Source organism: Cornus florida, unplaced genomic scaffold (genome assembly GCF_030987335.1).
Source record: "Cornus florida cultivar Cherokee Brave unplaced genomic scaffold, ASM3098733v1 CherokeeBrave_3.0.0_Hap2_Chr01, whole genome shotgun sequence".
NCBI lineage: Eukaryota > Viridiplantae > Streptophyta > Magnoliopsida > Cornales > Cornaceae > Cornus > Cornus florida.
Window position 1 is genome coordinate 27,763,151 of NW_026775571.1, and position 17,157 is coordinate 27,780,307.

Consider the following 17,157-nt stretch of genomic DNA (forward strand, 5'->3'; position numbering starts at 1 on the left):
TTGTATATTCTCTTCCTTGATTCATAATAGGAGAAATATCTCCTCCATGGGCGTAACCCTAGAGTTGGGTGAACCATGTATAATATTGTGTTAAACGTGGATAAGTATGATTGTTATCTTTATATTATGCTCATGTTGAGGTACTGTGATGATATTTTTGATGTGTGATGAAGGAGGATTTAATTCTCAACCATAACCGATTGTCGTGTGGGTTAGAGGGAGATAATATCCCCAATGGCTGGTATCAGAGCCAATGGTGGGCCAGAGCCTGTGGTTGGTCCTGAAGCTCAAAGTTAAAGATTGTATGAAGTTTGTCATAGCAGAAGATGACCGTAAGGTGCTATAGAGATTCAATCAAAGTTAATGATGACACAAGGTATGTTCATAGTGTGAAACCTATGAGGAACTAGTTTTGGGGATAAGCCAAAGAGTAGGTGCTAGTTCTCAAGTGGCAATTATGGTGTGAAGAATGAAGGGGTTTGCTATGAGCCCGAAAAAGAGCAATGAAGAGTGAAGAAGAGAGGTTTGTTACTTTGAACTAAAAAAGTAACTTAACGAGCGCTGAAAAGTGCCCATTTAAACCCCTTAAGCTTAGGTATTCTAGAACCTTTATCTATCTTATTTTCCCGCTTTAGATTGATTTTGTATTATTTCTATTTTCAGGTACTTATCTCCAAAATAAGCTAACTCAGCTAAATAAGAGCATAATTGAAGCAATCTTGAGATAAATCAAAGAAAGGAGCAAAGTGGGAGCAAAAGGAAGCAAGTGGTGGAAATTCAGCAAGTTCAATTGATCTCAACAAATATTTGATCGATCAAAAGTTCATCGATCTCAGCATTCCAAGATGGATCCAAGCTCTTTTGTCCTTATCCAAAGATCCCACAAAGTTCGATCGATCCAACTTTCTTCCGATCGATCGAAAAGATTCATCTTATCCACTTGTACCACCCTACCTACCACATTTGTCTCTTTCCCAAAAATATCTTCAAAAAATTTCTCAGATTTGTTTTTATCCAAAAAGGCGCCGCCATAGAGGATCAATCCAACTTAAATTCGATAGATCTCAGCCATGTTCGATCGATCTCACCACAAGTTCGATCGATCGAACTCCCCAAATCCCGAGAAAATCCAAATTTCAGCTCATTAAAAGTTGTCTCATATCCAATCATTGGGAAGAATATTGGTGTACTAGCCCAGCTCATTTGGGGTGATATTTAACCTACCTATATAAGGAATATAAGCCACTTTTTGAGAGGATATACTTGATATGCTTGAGAGTAGATGGAGGCACAATTTTGATATTCTTAGTGAAGAAGAAAAGAAAGGAGGAGGCTAAAGACACAAGCTTGGAGTTTTTCCATCAACCAAGAAGATGAGCTATCTCTACCATGGAGTTAGCCCTTGAGGGTTGGAGGACACCATCCATAAGTGGCTAGACATCCTCTTGGGGCTAGAGTTAGCCCTAACACTACAAGAATTTACGATATTAGGGACAAAAAAATTTGTCCCTAAAGGTAGCCAAACTGTCCCTAATACCTTTTGGGGACAACTAATGCATCCGTCCCAATATGTAGCGTCCTAAAAGCCATTTAGGGACGGACAAATTGCGACGGAATAACCTTCCGTCCCAAATACTCATTTGGGACGGAGATAAAGCCACCGTCCCAAATTCTCATTTGGGACGGAATAATTTTCTGTCCCAAATACGTATTCGGGACGGAAAGTTGTTCTATGCCAAATAAGTATTTGGGACAGAAAATTGTTGTCCCTAACGTGCGCCTATTATTTTATTATTATTTTATTTTATTGGTAATATGTGCGCCTGTTATTTTTGCTATTTCCGTTTCTGTGTTTCAACCATAAAAAATATTAAGAAACTGGATTTCATATCAACACAAATAAAGAAGCTAAATTTTATTGACCATTACTTAAAAAAACAATGTACAAATCGCATTTACATCAATTGTACTCAAATAAGAACCAAATAATATAGTATCTAGACATCAATATTTGAAATACATTCTTGTAATAACAAAAGATTAATCATCAAAATGTTGGTGGATGAGTTTGAAATGGTGAGTTTGGAGCAAACAGGCCAAGCATCAGTGGCTGCAAATTATTTAAATGGCTGCCAAAGGGTCTATAAAGTTGTTGCTGCTGTAAAACAAGGGTCGATATGCACCAAACTGTGTGGACATGAATTGAGAAGACAACCTTTGATACTCCAACATACTATTCACAATTGCCTTCTGTTCAATGATAAGACTCCCTCGCATCCAAGTTATCAAATGCCTCTAATGATGATTGGGTCACCATATTGTCCTCCATTATCAAACAAATGAATGTATAACCATCAAACAGAATAAGTGAGTGCAAAGCTAAAATCCAGATAACAAGCAATACCAATAGAATAACAATGTAATCAGTATTTGAAAGTGATACACATATGCTTGAATGCCAAAGTCATTAAAATTTAGAATAACGATGTAAGCAGTATTTGAAAGTGATACTTTGGCAATTCTTAATGCAATTCAAGAAGAATTAGTTGATACATGTGCTTTATAGATTTTCCTCCATATTGCATCAGCAAGAGGCTTATATGTTAAACCATGTTCCAAGTCCAAGATCAAACAATGTACGAGTTAGTTAAAAGAACTGTTCTACATAATAAACTGCATGCAAATTTAATTGACTATTTTCCTCAATAGTTTGTAAATCAATTGAATGTGATTGTATATCTTAACTCTATTTTATGAATAAAAAAGCTTTTATCTTTGTCAGAATAAAATAGAAACCAAAACTAAAAAAATAAAAGGATTTTTCAAAAATTATAAATTCTCTAATCCAGCCTTGAAGTTGGAAGCAACTTTTCTTATGACTCGGGCTATTTTTCTTATGCATACTTGATGACTAAAACTTTGCCTTCAGACCTGAAAAAGATGAAGATGGGTATAATGACAACAGAAATTACTTAAACATATAGAAGTACCATTATCTCATATAGAATTTTCTACAATCATGATTTACTAAAATAAACTCATAAGATCATTTACTCGAATGAAAATAATCAAACCTACTAAAGTGACTAATAGAACACAAACTTCAATATTTACAATTGAATTAACACAAGCATGTAGGTCACAGTTTGACCTCAATAAGAGAAGTGAAATCTGTTTCTAGAGGTAACATTCAGTACTAATTAATATGAAATCTTGAGCTAGAGAAACATTCCCTGTAATTTGGGTGGCTTTATTTAGCCACTAAGCCCTTAGCCAATAAAACAATAACCTTCCACATCCCAATTTTACTAATTTACAATGACGTTTGGCACATTTAAGGGAAGAGCAAAAACTGAAAATTGATTATTATCCCTCTTTTTTATATTTTTGTATCCCTGCTTCAATAAAACTAATTTAAAAATAATAAAAATAAAATAAATGACAAAAAAAAAAAAGCTTGTAAAACCAAAACATCCCAATTAATTTCTATCAACTCTCTTTTTCCGTATTTCTAATTCATGATATCAGAATTAAAAAAATGATCTGTTTACTGTTTTATTCATTGTCACTAGATTAATCAATTATCAATCAGTTAAGTTAGGAGAAATTAAAGGTTGCGATGGTAGGAAATCAAACATTTAAGCTTTAAATAGGCGTTCAAATTAAACACAAAAAATTGAAGACAAAAACACACAGAGACATACAAATACATATATACACAAATCCTTTCAATGCTTGGAAAGATTACCTTCAGAAGGTTGGAGAACCGATCTATGCCGCCCTCTGTATTTTCTATCTAAACAAAACCTTTCTCTTCTTTTTCACTGTAATTTGGGTGTGTATCAAAGCATCCGGAAAAAAAAAAATAAAAGGAGCTAGAGTTCAGAAAATAGAAACCTGTTTCGCCGGTCGTTACGAGTTCAGAATTACTGTATCGACACCAGATGTTGTTGCAGAATCAGTGAGGGAAGGATCTTCTGTGGCGCCGTTTGTTGTTCGGGTTACAGAGAGAGAAGAGAAAGGTCGTCTAGGGTTTGAGACAGGGAAGAGAGAGATTATGAGGGAGCTAGAGAGATGGGGTAAGGATTTTAATTATGGGGTGACACGTAATGCTTTGATCCTCCCAAAAACCCATTTTGCGAAATTTCCTCTTAAATTTTCCCACCACAAGGTTGGCGGGCTTATTTTAGGGTTAATTGGGACCGTAGGCCTCAACCGTCCCAAAAAACCCTAGCTTTTGAGACAGTCTTTAAAATGTCCCTAATTATCTGTCCCTAGTATCCAAAATTCTTGTAGTGTAAACATGTTTTCTACATCTTGACTTATGTATTTTTGAGGGGATTTGTATTGTGATACATGTTTTGACACTTTTATATATATATATCTTGTTTATTCAATGATTTGTATGGTTTAATGCTTCCAATTGATCATTTCATTCTATCCATATGTCTATGTATGCTAGAATAGATGTTTATGTGTTTGTCTTTATTTCTTGTATTGTTGATGCATGTCTATGTGTATTAATGCTATAGATCTAGAGATTGTTAAAACATAGTGCTTAATGGAATGCTCTTGTATTTTGTTTGATGGTTCATACTCATTTCTTAATGGATTGTGCATCTCCTTTAGTTTAATTAGTTTAATTCCATGTCATTAGCTTAATTGTAGTGTAGTTGTAGTTTAGTTGTTAAATAGGAGGAAAATCCATGCTTGTTGTTTGATATTCCATACTTTGAAAGCAAGTAGCACATATCTCTAACCTTGTGATGTGTTTGGATTGTGAGCTTAAAGAAAGGATTAATGGCTTAGTTTGATATATTGTGCTATCCACCATGTTGCTTAGACAATATATGCTTAATTTGTCATCCATACTTGTTGAAACAACAACACACACACACTATGTTGCAATACATGTTTTCCCCCTCATTAATCATTCATTAAGGGTGTAGAAAAGTTATGCTTAGAGGTGATCTCTAAACCCCAAGATCTCTCTCTCTCTTATTTTCTCTCCATTATATTTAATTGCCTACTTTAGTTTACATTGCATCTTAGTGTAATTCAACCACCAACCAATCTTTTGATCACTCGACCTACTAACCCTAATCTTGATTCTACAACCTTGTACAACCCACCAATCCCTTGGGACGATCCCTACTTGCCCTAACTATATTTTTAGTGAAAGGTAGTAGTGGTAATTTCTAAATGTAAAACTTAGCCACATTCATCATAGCTCTACACCATTATCTTTTGGTGCACAAACTGTGGGTTTGGGTTAATGCCCCAAGCCACACCAAAGTTTTTGGCGCCGTTGCTGGGGATTGATTAAAGGCAACGTCGTATTTGTGGAATCAATTAGGAATTAGTACTCTTTTAATCATGTCTTTACTTTGTTTTCATTTTGGTTACTTATTGTGTTGGTTCTTGTTTGACTAGGTGCATTGAAAAAAAGGTGAGCAAAGGAGCATTTCAAGCAAGGAGCTAAGCAAAAGCAAAGGAAAAGGCTAAAAATCTAAAAAATTTGCAAGGCTAAAATTGAAAATTGAATTGAAGTGCTAAAGGACCCCTTGTGAGCTCTTTCTTAACTCAATCTCTAGTTAAATCGTCGGCCCGCGTGGAGGCTTATATTTCAATTCTTAGATAAATCATGAGCCCACGTGGAGGCAATCTACTTTTCTTGCATATTGTTGATAGCATGGGAGTATGGGAACATTATATGTGGAGGAAGTTTGTTGATTGTTGATTTGTTGCGAAGGTAAAGTGTTTGTTCATTACTTGTTTCTTGTTGTGCTTTGTTGTGCATGTATGGTCGTAGATCATTAAAACCCACTCTTGTCCCTCTAAATTTTCATTTTGAATCCATTGTTCGAAACCTTAAGGGAAGAGGAAGTTTTAGTCAATCCATTTCATCAATGAAAGGACATAATGACGACCATGTGGAGGACCTTGGTCACATAGACTATTAGTCACTAATTGACTCTAGAGGGGGGGTGAATAGAGTCAAGGATCAATTTTTCAATTTAAAAATTGTATTTCTACCAAACTGTTAAATATCAATTTATTGAAATATTCAAGCAAAATAAAGCACAAAAATAAGAGAGATAGAGATAAGAGATTGCAAACAAGGACTCGGTGATTTAGCGAGGTTCGGAAACTCCTACTCCTCGGCTCAAGATTCCCCTTAAGACTTCCCAAATTCACTAGAGCTTCTCCTTAATGGTGGAGAGCAAACCTTCACTTTTGAAACAAGATCTTGCTTCTCTTCTTTGCTAGGAGAACACCCTTCTCCTAGGCTTTCTTTTGGGTTACACCAACCCTTTACAATAGCTTTGAAATTTGAAGAAACAAGTGTACAAGAATCTCTCAAAGATAGATTACAGAGTTTAGCTCACAACTATAGAAAAGATGAATATACGTGAAGCTCAGAATTACTACAGTGATATGAAATAACAGAGAGGGAATGAAAGTTCAGAATACTTCTTTAATGCTTTTCAAGGAATGATAGAATGTTCTCTATTAAAGTATTTTTCAGTTTGAAGACCAACCTCAGTATTTAAAGAATCAGCAGAGTTTAATATAGCTCTTAGAGGTTGTTGAGAACATTTAATGAAAATGTTTACATTGCAGTTCAAAACCCTAAAGAGAGCCGTCTCTTGAAAACCAAAGAGCCTGCTCTTTGTTCATTTTCCTTGGAAAGAGCCTGCTCAATAAAAACGTGAGCCTGCTCTTTATTTTGAAGATCCATTTTCGTAGCTTTCTTGGAACAAAAAGAGCCCTCTCTTTCTTTTGATTGAGCCCTCTCTTTTTCTTAAATACTTCTCAAAGACTTACTGGAGTTAAAGAAAAGAACCTTCTCAGAGCTCACTGAATAAGAGAAAAGAGCCTTCTCTTTATTTTATGGAGCCTTCTCCATCTCACATTATGATACTTAATATGAAATTCTTTAAGTCCTGTGAATGTGATCATGAGCTGATTTTATTTTCATTGAGAAATAAAATGGGAATGCAATGCATGGATTGAATTTTGAGCTTCAAATATATTCAAATTAACTTTGACATTAAATCTTAAGCTCTCACCATCTAATCTACCCTTTTCTTCAATCTTTGACCATGATCGGTTAGCCTTTGATGGAGTACTTGAATAATCTTTGAATTCTTGCAACTTCAATGCTTCCTTGAATCCATTGCTTGAGTACTTGGAATGCTTCTGGCTCATTATTGAGGATTGAATTAATTGATCAACTATATAGCACTCAAGGAAAATATTAGTACATAAACATCATTAATGGTTTATAATCATCAAAATATAAGATTGACCTTTAGATTAAATCCTTAGGCCAACATAGACCAACAAGGTATCCTCCACCCCAATGTGCATCATGATAACATGCAACTACCATTAGGCATGCCGAGGCCATTCGTTCATCCACCACAACAACAAGGCCAAGTTCCATTGGGAATGCCAAGGGCAATCTATGCTCCGCCACCTCCCATCATTCAAGGCAATCAAGGTGCCCATGTTGTACCTCCAATTGCTAATCCTCCCCTTGCATTAAGAGATCACTATGTGCCTAATGAATACAATGCACCCACATGCATTCAATTGCCACTATTTAGAGCACACCACTATGAGATCAAACCACAAACCATTCAAATGCTTCCTAACTATCATGGACTCCCAAATGAAGAACCTTACAAGTATTTGGATGAGTTTCTTGAAGTATGTTCCACCGTGAGATACATGGACATGCCGAAAGAGGTCTTAAGGCTTAAACTTTTTCCATTCACCCTTAAAGACAAGGCAAAATGTTGGTTTAACAATCCTAGACCTTTTTTAATAACTTCTTGGGCAGAAATGCAACAAGAGTTCGTGAAGAAGTACTATCCAGTTTCTAAGACCAATGCCATGAGAACCTCAATTCGAGAGTTTTCGCATGAGGATAGGGAAACATTCCATGAGGCATGGGAAAGATTCAATGAATTGCTTAGGAAGTGTCCACATCATGACATGCCCAAATGGCAATTAGTTTAATATTTCTTCGAGAGCTTATCGGACAATTACAAGGAGATGGTTGATGCTTCCATAGGTGGCTCTTACATTGATAGGCATGAGGATGACGTGTGGTGTCTTTATGAGAGCATGAGTGAGAATTATTTGCATCAAACTTTATCTTCTAAGAATAGTAGGAATTCAAGTGAAAGGAAGAGTGTTGGCTTACATCAAGTCGACCATTCCAATGAAATAGCCGCCGAGATGAAGTCCTTATCTTAAAGGTTTGATCAATTCTTAATCAACCAAAACTCGGCAAATCAAGTATCCTCTGTCCCTAACCATTCCCATTATGCATCCAATGAGACATGTATGACTTGTTCAAGTGTTTTACATTCTACTTCCAGTTGTCCCCAGGGACATGTGCAAAATGAGCATCATGAGCAAGTCAATGCAACTTTTGTTAATCAAGGGAACAACCCTTATGGCTATCATTATAATCCTAGTTGGAGGAATCACCTGAATTTTTCTTGGAAAAACCAAGGGGAAGGCTCAAACCCTCCCCAAGGTGGTTTCCAAGGGAAGTATGTTCCACCTCCGATGCAAAGCCAAGGTTTCTAAGGATATAGACCATTTTAATCACAAGGAAACCAATTCTCTAATTCTCATTTTCCTAATCAACCATCATATTCTCAAGGAAATGCTAGGAGTCCCGCTTTTGAAGAGAAAGTTTTGACCGCTCTAGGCACTCTAGAGGCTAATACTAAATTGCTTCATTCTCATTCTCAATCCATTGCTAAGATAGAAACCCAAGTAGGGCAAATAGCTAGTACTTTAAATGCTAAAGAGAAAGGGAAAATGTCTTTGAACGCCCCACAAAGCAATAATGTGTTGTGGAGACTCATTCCTCATCGGAAGGTCACATAATAGAGCATGTCAATGCGGTGACAACCTTGAGAAGTGGGAAGATTGTGGACAATCAAGTGGGTATGTCTAATGAAGAGAGTGAACCGGTACAACCACAAGTTGACACCCGTCCCGTTTCTCATCCTATTCCTCCTTCATTGCATATGCATGATTTTTCAAATGAGATTATCTTGAAAAGTGATTTGAAACGTGATTTTGAAAAGAAAAATGTGCAACATGATTTCAAAACTTCTTGTGTTGAAGAAACTTCAAAGAAAATGTCTGAAAAGGTTTTTGAGCCAAGAGCTTCATTCCCGGATGCCTTAAAAGGATCCATTTCAATTGACAATCAAAAGGCCAAAACAAATGAAATTATGGATGTATTTAGGCAAGTGAAAGTCAATCTTCCACTTTTGAATGCAATCAAGCAAATTTCGGCTTATGCCAAGTTTCTGAGAGACTTATGCACCCAAAAGAGGAAGAATAAAAGCCAAGCACCTAGGAAAGTAATCTTAACCGAGCAAGTAAGCTCAATTTTGTAGCATAACACTCTTCCGAAGTTTAAGGACCCCGGTTCACCTACCACTTCATGCATCATTGGAGATCATATCATTAATCGGGCTCTTCTTGGCTTAAGAGCAAGTGTTAATCTTCTTCCATACTCGGTATATGTCAAATTAGGCTTAGGAGACTTGAAACCGACGTCGGTGGCTTTGCAACTTGCCGACTGATCCATCAAGAAGCCTATAGGTATCATTGAGGATGTATTGATTAAGATTGATAAATTCGTCTTCCCCGTTGATTTCGTTGTCATTGACATGGAACCGGTCCCGAATCCTAAAAGCCAAATTCCCGTTATCCTTGGCCGTCCTTTATTGGCAACCGCAAATGCCAACATTAATTGTAGGACGGGGATAATGAAGATCTTATTTGGCCACATGAAGGTGACATTGAATATCTTCAATCCGACCCCCAATTCATTTGACAAGCATGAAGAAGTTAATATTGTGGAGAAATGTCATGACCTTAAATATGAAAGAATTGAGTTTTTGTGTCAGACCAAAGTTTCAAAAAGTCCATCTTCAACCCTGCATTCTAAGAAAATTGTTTCCAATTCTTGCTTTGAAAGGGCATGGAAGCCCAAAGATCATTGTGACTAAGGACCAAAAATTTCTTTTGAGCCTAATCCAACAAGTTCTCTAAGGAACCATTTGTTGGGTGGAGTTCAAAACACTTATCACCCCATCAAGGAGGGGATACACTACAAGATGTTTGATCCAGGCTAAAAGAGCCCGACGTCTTACTAGAGACGTTAAAGACTAGTACATGTCGTAGGGTGTCAAAACCCTATTCCTCCCTCATTCTATCTTTAATTTCATTTCTTGCAAAGTCTAGATATTGGCTTTGGGTTCATATGCATTGCTCGGAACTGTGATTAGGATTGCATGCACTCTTATGTTGAAATTGAGCATTTTGCATAAGTTCGATCAATCTCAAAATGAGTTCGATCGATCGAACTTCCCACCTACATCAAACTTGCATCCAAATCACCCTCTATCCCATCTACCGAAGACTTTCCTAGATCAATCTGAAGCTCTTCGATCAATCAACTTTATCTTGGATCGATCTGCAGTCTCAACACTTAGAAAAATTTTGAACCTGCATCCAACCTGCATATTTCAGCTCTCTGTCCCATCGATCGAACATGTCTGCAGATTTTTGCATGTTCGATCGATCGGAGTCATTCTTCGATCGATCTTGGAGAGATCAATCTCTGTTCTTTAATTTACTGTTTTAAGTTTGTCTTGTTTTGAATTTTAAATTTAAAATAATAAATATTTTATTTTGTTTATTCAATGAAAAATAAAAAAAATAAAAAAAAAAAAATTTCAAAAGCTTTAAAAACAATTTGTCTTTTAGTGAGGAGAGATCGATCACGGTTCGATCGATCTGAGATTTAAGTTCGATCGATCGAACTGGTAGCGAAATGTTTTTAAAAATCAAATCGATGGTTATTAGATCGATACCACAGATCGATCTAACACCCTATTCCTCATTCCCTTCGCCGCTGCACAACCCATCTTCTCCATCTCCGGCGAGACTCCGGCGACCATCCCAAGCGTCGATTCTCTCTCTCTTCCATCGTAGATCTCATTCACATCTCACCCTTTTGCATCTCAACTTCCCTCTCAATTTTTTGGTGAGATCCGAACCCCTCTTGTGTTTCAAGCTTCGATTTAAGGAATCCATGCTTTAATTGTTAGATCTATGTTGTTTTAATGATGCATATTGCCATTGATGACGTTTTAAAGCTTTGTATATATGTGTATATATATGTATATGTATGGTTTTATATGTTTTTGATTTTTGATTAGATTTCGGGGGTCACGGGCCGAATCAAGTGACCAATGTTAATACTTTGTTGTGTAGATGGGCCCACGACCATGTTCGTGAAGGCCTCGTGCTATCCACGTCACATATCTATGACTTTTTGAGTTTCACCTCACTTATTCTCGATCGATCGAACTTTTTATTCAATCGATCTATAACAGATCGACCTCACTTATTCTCGATCGATCGAACTTACATCGATCTCACATATTTGTGATCGATCAAACTTCACGGATATACTTCACACATTTCACACACCATCTCTTGTGTTTCATGCTATCTCATACATGCCCAATGCCTGTGTTTTCCACATTGGATGCATTCTATACTTATACTGTCTAGCATGCTTCACATCATGTCACTCATTCCTTGTCACTTGCATAGATTCATGTTCCTTTTCTGTTTTGTCTATCTTATTTGACATACATGATTCTATCAATTGTGCTTTAATTCTTTATACCGGCACTGACTTCTTTTTTGCAAGTTTTCATTTTATTTTGCAGGCCATGGCTAAGGTAAAGACTGTTACTCATAGACATTTTCACCGCAGGGCCAGGCGGAGTTTGGACGACGAGGCAGGTCCATCTCACGCCCAGGACCCTATTTAGGAGGAGCCAGCAAAGCCCACTCCACCTCCGTCTCCATCCGACAGTCGACTACAGTCTTCAGCCGAGGCATCTACTTCACAGGTGACGCTGAGGCTGAGCATATACCATCTCCATCACCACCGCTAGCTCAGCCAGCCCAACACTTAGACCAGCCATTACTGAGATACTCACGCCTTCGGGTGGCACACGAGTCGGTCTTTGACATAGATTACTTCTCCCAGTCTGTTCTTACCAGAGCAGCATATGACGATATAAACCGAAGGGACATCTCAGCCATGCTAGCCCCTATCACATACCCAGTATACCCGAGGTTGGTCCGGATGTTCTTCCAGAACCTCTGACCTGCCCCGAGTAACCTGGCAGAGCTGTGGACTACCGTTGACGGCCATCCTATCAGTATCACGGTGGACACTCTTTCTAGATTCTGCCGTTGTCCACACGTCTGCCCTCCCGATCTCTAGGATACCTATCCTACTCTATGGAGGCCCACATATGCAGACATGGCCGTTTTACTCACAGGTCACTATGCCGGTGGTGAGACTTTTGCCACCTGGACTTATCTGCCAGACGACCTATGGTTCTTCAATTCGGTGCTATACCGAAATGTTTTTATTGCTGGCCACAAGATACAAAGGCGCGGAGATTATCTTACAGCTTTATACGCCTTCTATACAGGGCACTGGTTGTCCATTCCTGCGCTCATCTGGAGCGTTATGATGAAGTTGTATGTTGACCATATCAGCAAGGCTAAGCCCAAAAGGGCTACGTATCTCCCATTCGGCCGTCTCATCACACAGATTCTGAGAGACCAGTGCTATCCCTTCTAGCCACGGGAGCATACTGAGTCCGGGGCCTGCACATTCAAAAAGAAGGATTGGGAAAAAAGCTACAACGCTCTTATCAAGAGTCTACAGGACGACGTTGTCGAGGCAGCTGAGGAGCTAGAGAGAGGAGATGGAGCAGGCAACAACAGCAGCAGTAGCAGAGCAGGCGGCGGATGATATACCAGTCGATCCGCCTGCCATGCACGTGGATATTGACTTGGAGCAGCCCGCAGAGGACCAGGAGCATCACTCTCCAGCTGGGTCGCCCATTCAGGATGAGGAGCAAGCTCAGGATCATCATTCTCCCGCTCCAGCTGTACCTGAGGCTCCAGCACAGACACCCGACTATGGAGAGCAACTCCAGGCTTTGGAGGATGCTGTAGTATCTATCCGTGCCTACACGGTCTCTATCCGAGAGGATGCTGTCTCCATCCGAGCTGACATTTCATCTCTCTGTACCAATGTCATGGCTGGGTTGCGAGACTTATCTCGAGATATCTGCGGAGCATGCCCTGCCCGTCCTACCTCCTCTTCCTGATCTCTCTATCCTTTTACTCCTGTCATTTTATATATCTGTGATACATTATTACTGTTACTCTATTTTTGCGGCCAGTCTATTGGCCCTGATACTGTGCTATGATGTATATTATTTCTATTTATACATGTTATATGTTGGATGTTATACCTTGTATTGATATATCTATTTGTGATTGACTCCATCAGGTGCATCCCAGTGACTTCAGTGAGAGAGAGTACTGCCTAAAATTTTCAAGACCACCCTTATATTTCTCTCTATTTTCAGTTGCTATCCCATTTACACTTGCATGTCCACTGTGCACTATTATTATCCCTCTTGTTATCTGATAAGTTTTATCTAAGTGCCAAACTTTCAGGACCACAGTTAATCCCAGTTTGGGGGGGCTATGCCACCTATTTTGGATACTTCTGTTTCGGCTATTCTTTGTTATAGTTGCACTGGAATACTCTTTCCTTTTGTTCTCTTTGACATTGAGGATACTGTGCCATTTAAGTTTGGGGGTAATAGTGTGATTTACAGTGTTTGCTTTAAATTCAAAATTTTGAGCCTGACTTATGTATTTGAGGGATTTTCTATGATTGGTCCATAACTAGCTATGATTTTGATCTTTTGAGGACTATATTGTTTAAAATTTAAAAATTGCTTGACTTGAGAGTCCAATACTCCTTGTATGCCTTGTGGATGCCATTTAGGGGTAAATTTTTTGAAAGATTGATATCATGCTTGCACTTGTAGTCCACATCATCCTGATTTTGTGATTGTTTTAAGATTCACTCTAGTATTCTACACTAGCACAGGCGCACGCTAGCATTCATTTGTAGGGTACATGCTTTGTTGATTATTGAATTGGTTATATCCCAATTGGGCTAGTAGTGAAATGAAAGCTTTCATTCTTGATAAAGGTGGGTAACAACCCATTTTCACTAAGTAGCCGGGATTCTAGCCTCATCAAGTACTGAACTTCTCGCGCCGAAAGGTGGAAGGCCTAAACTCTAGGTTAATAAATGTATCCAAAAAAAAAAAATTGCAAAAGCAATAAAAAGTGAGGACTTCTCCCAAAAGGTAAGAAGTGGGAAATGATTAGATGGAGGTTGTCTTGATTTGTAGCCTAGTTGATTTGAGCTTGTAAGTCCTTAGGGGTGTTTGAACACCTAGTGCCCTAAAGCCGTCTGGTTTGGGAGCCATTGACCTAACGCTCGACCTCATGGATTGCTAGAAAGCTTAATAGATCAACACATTGCACCATGCTTCCATCTTTGATCCTTAAAAAATAAAAATAAATAAAAATAAAAATAAAAAATAAGCACACCTAGAACAATAAAGCTTTAATAAAAGGTCCACTTTTTGTCTTGATGATCGATACTAGATTTGTGTGCTAGTTTGAGGGTAAGGATGTGATCATTTCTTTAGTTGGCTAAAATAACAACATACTTGATGCCGGTCCACTCAAAAAGGATTCTAGAGTTGTTTTGATTTGCATGATCATTTTCTTGACGTGTGGAGGACCATACTTGCTTTCTTAATGTTGAAATTTTGGGAGATTGCTTGGAAATGTTTGAAAAATTGCATACTTGAGGTAGTTTTCTCACAATGCTTGTTTGCAATATTGGTGCCTCTTTTGAAAGAATGAGCTTAAGGTTGGTGGGTATCATTTCTGAAAACCCTCACGAGACTTCACTCGTCTACTAGGGGTAACCTAGGGGCTTAAAAGGCTTGTTGCATATGCTAAATGTAATTGTGTTCCCCACGAAAGTAGCGTAATCCATTTATTGCTTTCTAGTTCATAATTATATAGTTATTCATTTCATTCCTTTACTTTCTAGTTCATTGCTAGGGACTAGCAATATTTAAGTTTGGGGGTGTGATGAGCGCTGAAAAGTGCACATTTAAACCCCTTAAGCTTAGATATTCTAGAACCTTTATCTATCTTATTTTCCCGCTCTAGATTGATTTTGTATTATTTCTATTTTCAGGTACTTATCTCCAAAATAAACTAACTCAGCTAAATAAGAGTATAATTGAAGCAATCTTGAGATGAATCAAAGAAAGAAGCAAAGTGAGAGCAAAAGGAAGCAAGTGGTGGAAATTCAGCAAGTTCGATCGATATCAGCAAATATTCGATCGATCGAAAGTTCATCGATCTCAGCATTCCAAGATGGATCCAAGCTCTTTTGTCCTCATCCAAAGATCCCACAAAGTTCAATCGATCTAACTTTCTTCCGATCGATCGAAAAGGTTCCATCTTTTTTTACTTGTACCACCCTACCTACCACATTTGTCTCTTTCCCAAAAATATCTTCAAAATATCTCAAATTTATTTTTATCCAAAAAAACGCTGCCATAAAGGATCGATCCAGCTTAAATTCGATAGATCTCAGCCATGTTCGATTGATCTCACCACAAGTTCGATCAATCGAACTCTCCAAATCCCGAGAAAATCCAAATTCTAACTCATTAAAAGTTGTCTCATATCCAATCATTGGGAGGAATATTGGTGTACGAGCCAAGCTCATTTGGGGTGATATTTAACCTACCTATATAAGAAATATGAGCTACTTTTTGAGAGGATATACTTGATATGCTTGAGAGTAGATGGAGGCACAATTTTGATATTCTTAGTGAAGAAGAAAAGAAATGAGGAGGCTAGAGACACAAGCTTGGAGTTCTTCCATCAACTAAGAAGATGAGCAATCTCTACCATGGAGTTAGCCCTTGAGGGTTGAAGAACACCATCCATGAGTGGCTAGACATCCTCTTGGGTCTAGAGTTAGCCCTAAGCATGCCTTCTACATCGTGATTTATGTATTTTTTAGGGGATTTGTATTGTGATACATGTTTTAACACTTATATATATATATATATATATATATATATATATATATATATATATATCTTGTTTATTCAATGATTTGTATGTTTTAATGCTTCCAATTGATCATTTCATTCTATCCATATGTCTATGTATGCTAGAATAAATGTTTATGTGTTTATCTCTATTTCTTTTGTTATTGATGCATGTCTATGTGTATTAATGCTATAGATCTAGAGATTGGCAAGATATAGTACTTAATGGAATGCTCTTACGTTTTGTTTGATGGTTCATACTCATTTCTTGATGGATTATGCCTCTCCCTTAGTTTAATTAGTTTAATTTCATGTCATTAGCTTAATTGTAGTGTAGTTGTAGTTTAGATATTAAATGGGAGAACAATCTATGCTTGTTGTTTGATATTCCATACTTATGAAAGCAAGTAGCACATATCTCTAACCTTGTGATGTGTTTGGATTGTGAGCTTAAAGAAAGGATTAATGGCTTTGTTTGATATATTATGCTATCCACCATGTTGCTTAGACAATATATGCTTAATTTGTCGTCCATGCTTGTTGAAACAACCACACACACACTATAATGACCCGGTCATATTTCTTCCTTTTCTTTTTCTCAGATTTTAACGGATATTTTTTTTCTGTTGTCTTTTCCTTTTTGGGTTCGGTTTTTCATCACTTGATGTCGTCTAGAGTGCTCTGGAATGAATTCCGAGACTTTTTTCCTTGGATTGACAACTTCCTTTGGAGATTGTGTCATTTCCATAGTTTATTTTTCCGAACACTATTCACATTTTGTCTTTTTCTCGTTTATCCTTTTTCTTTGCACAACCTCACTTTTTGTGCTCGGATTTGATTCCTGTTTTGCATGCATTCATGATATTTGACTTCCATGATAGTGGTATTTTTACTTTTTTAGAAAAGCATGTTGATTGTTTACTTCTTTCATAAAGGGGCATTAATGCATACTTTAGTGTAATTATTCTTAACTTGTGGGGTTTTAGTGTAATTAAATAAAGTAATTATTTTTTATCTTAGGGACCATTTTGTAATTAAATTTGGAAGATATTTTCAAAAA

General features: G+C 37.5%; 1 long non-coding RNA gene and 1 pseudogene across 1 annotated transcript; both read right to left on the minus strand.

Moving 5' to 3' along the window:
* Positions 1 to 2,678: 2,678 nt before the first annotated feature.
* Positions 2,679 to 4,058, minus strand: LOC132280253 (uncharacterized). Its single transcript, XR_009471690.1, has 3 exons — positions 3,898 to 4,058; positions 3,749 to 3,824; positions 2,679 to 2,931 (listed from the first exon to the last, which is right to left on the minus strand). It is a non-coding gene; the product is annotated as an uncharacterized LOC132280253 (long non-coding RNA).
* Positions 4,059 to 7,907: 3,849 nt separating this feature from the next.
* Positions 7,908 to 8,006, minus strand: LOC132282820 (small nucleolar RNA R71; annotated as a pseudogene).
* Positions 8,007 to 17,157: the final 9,151 nt, after the last annotated feature.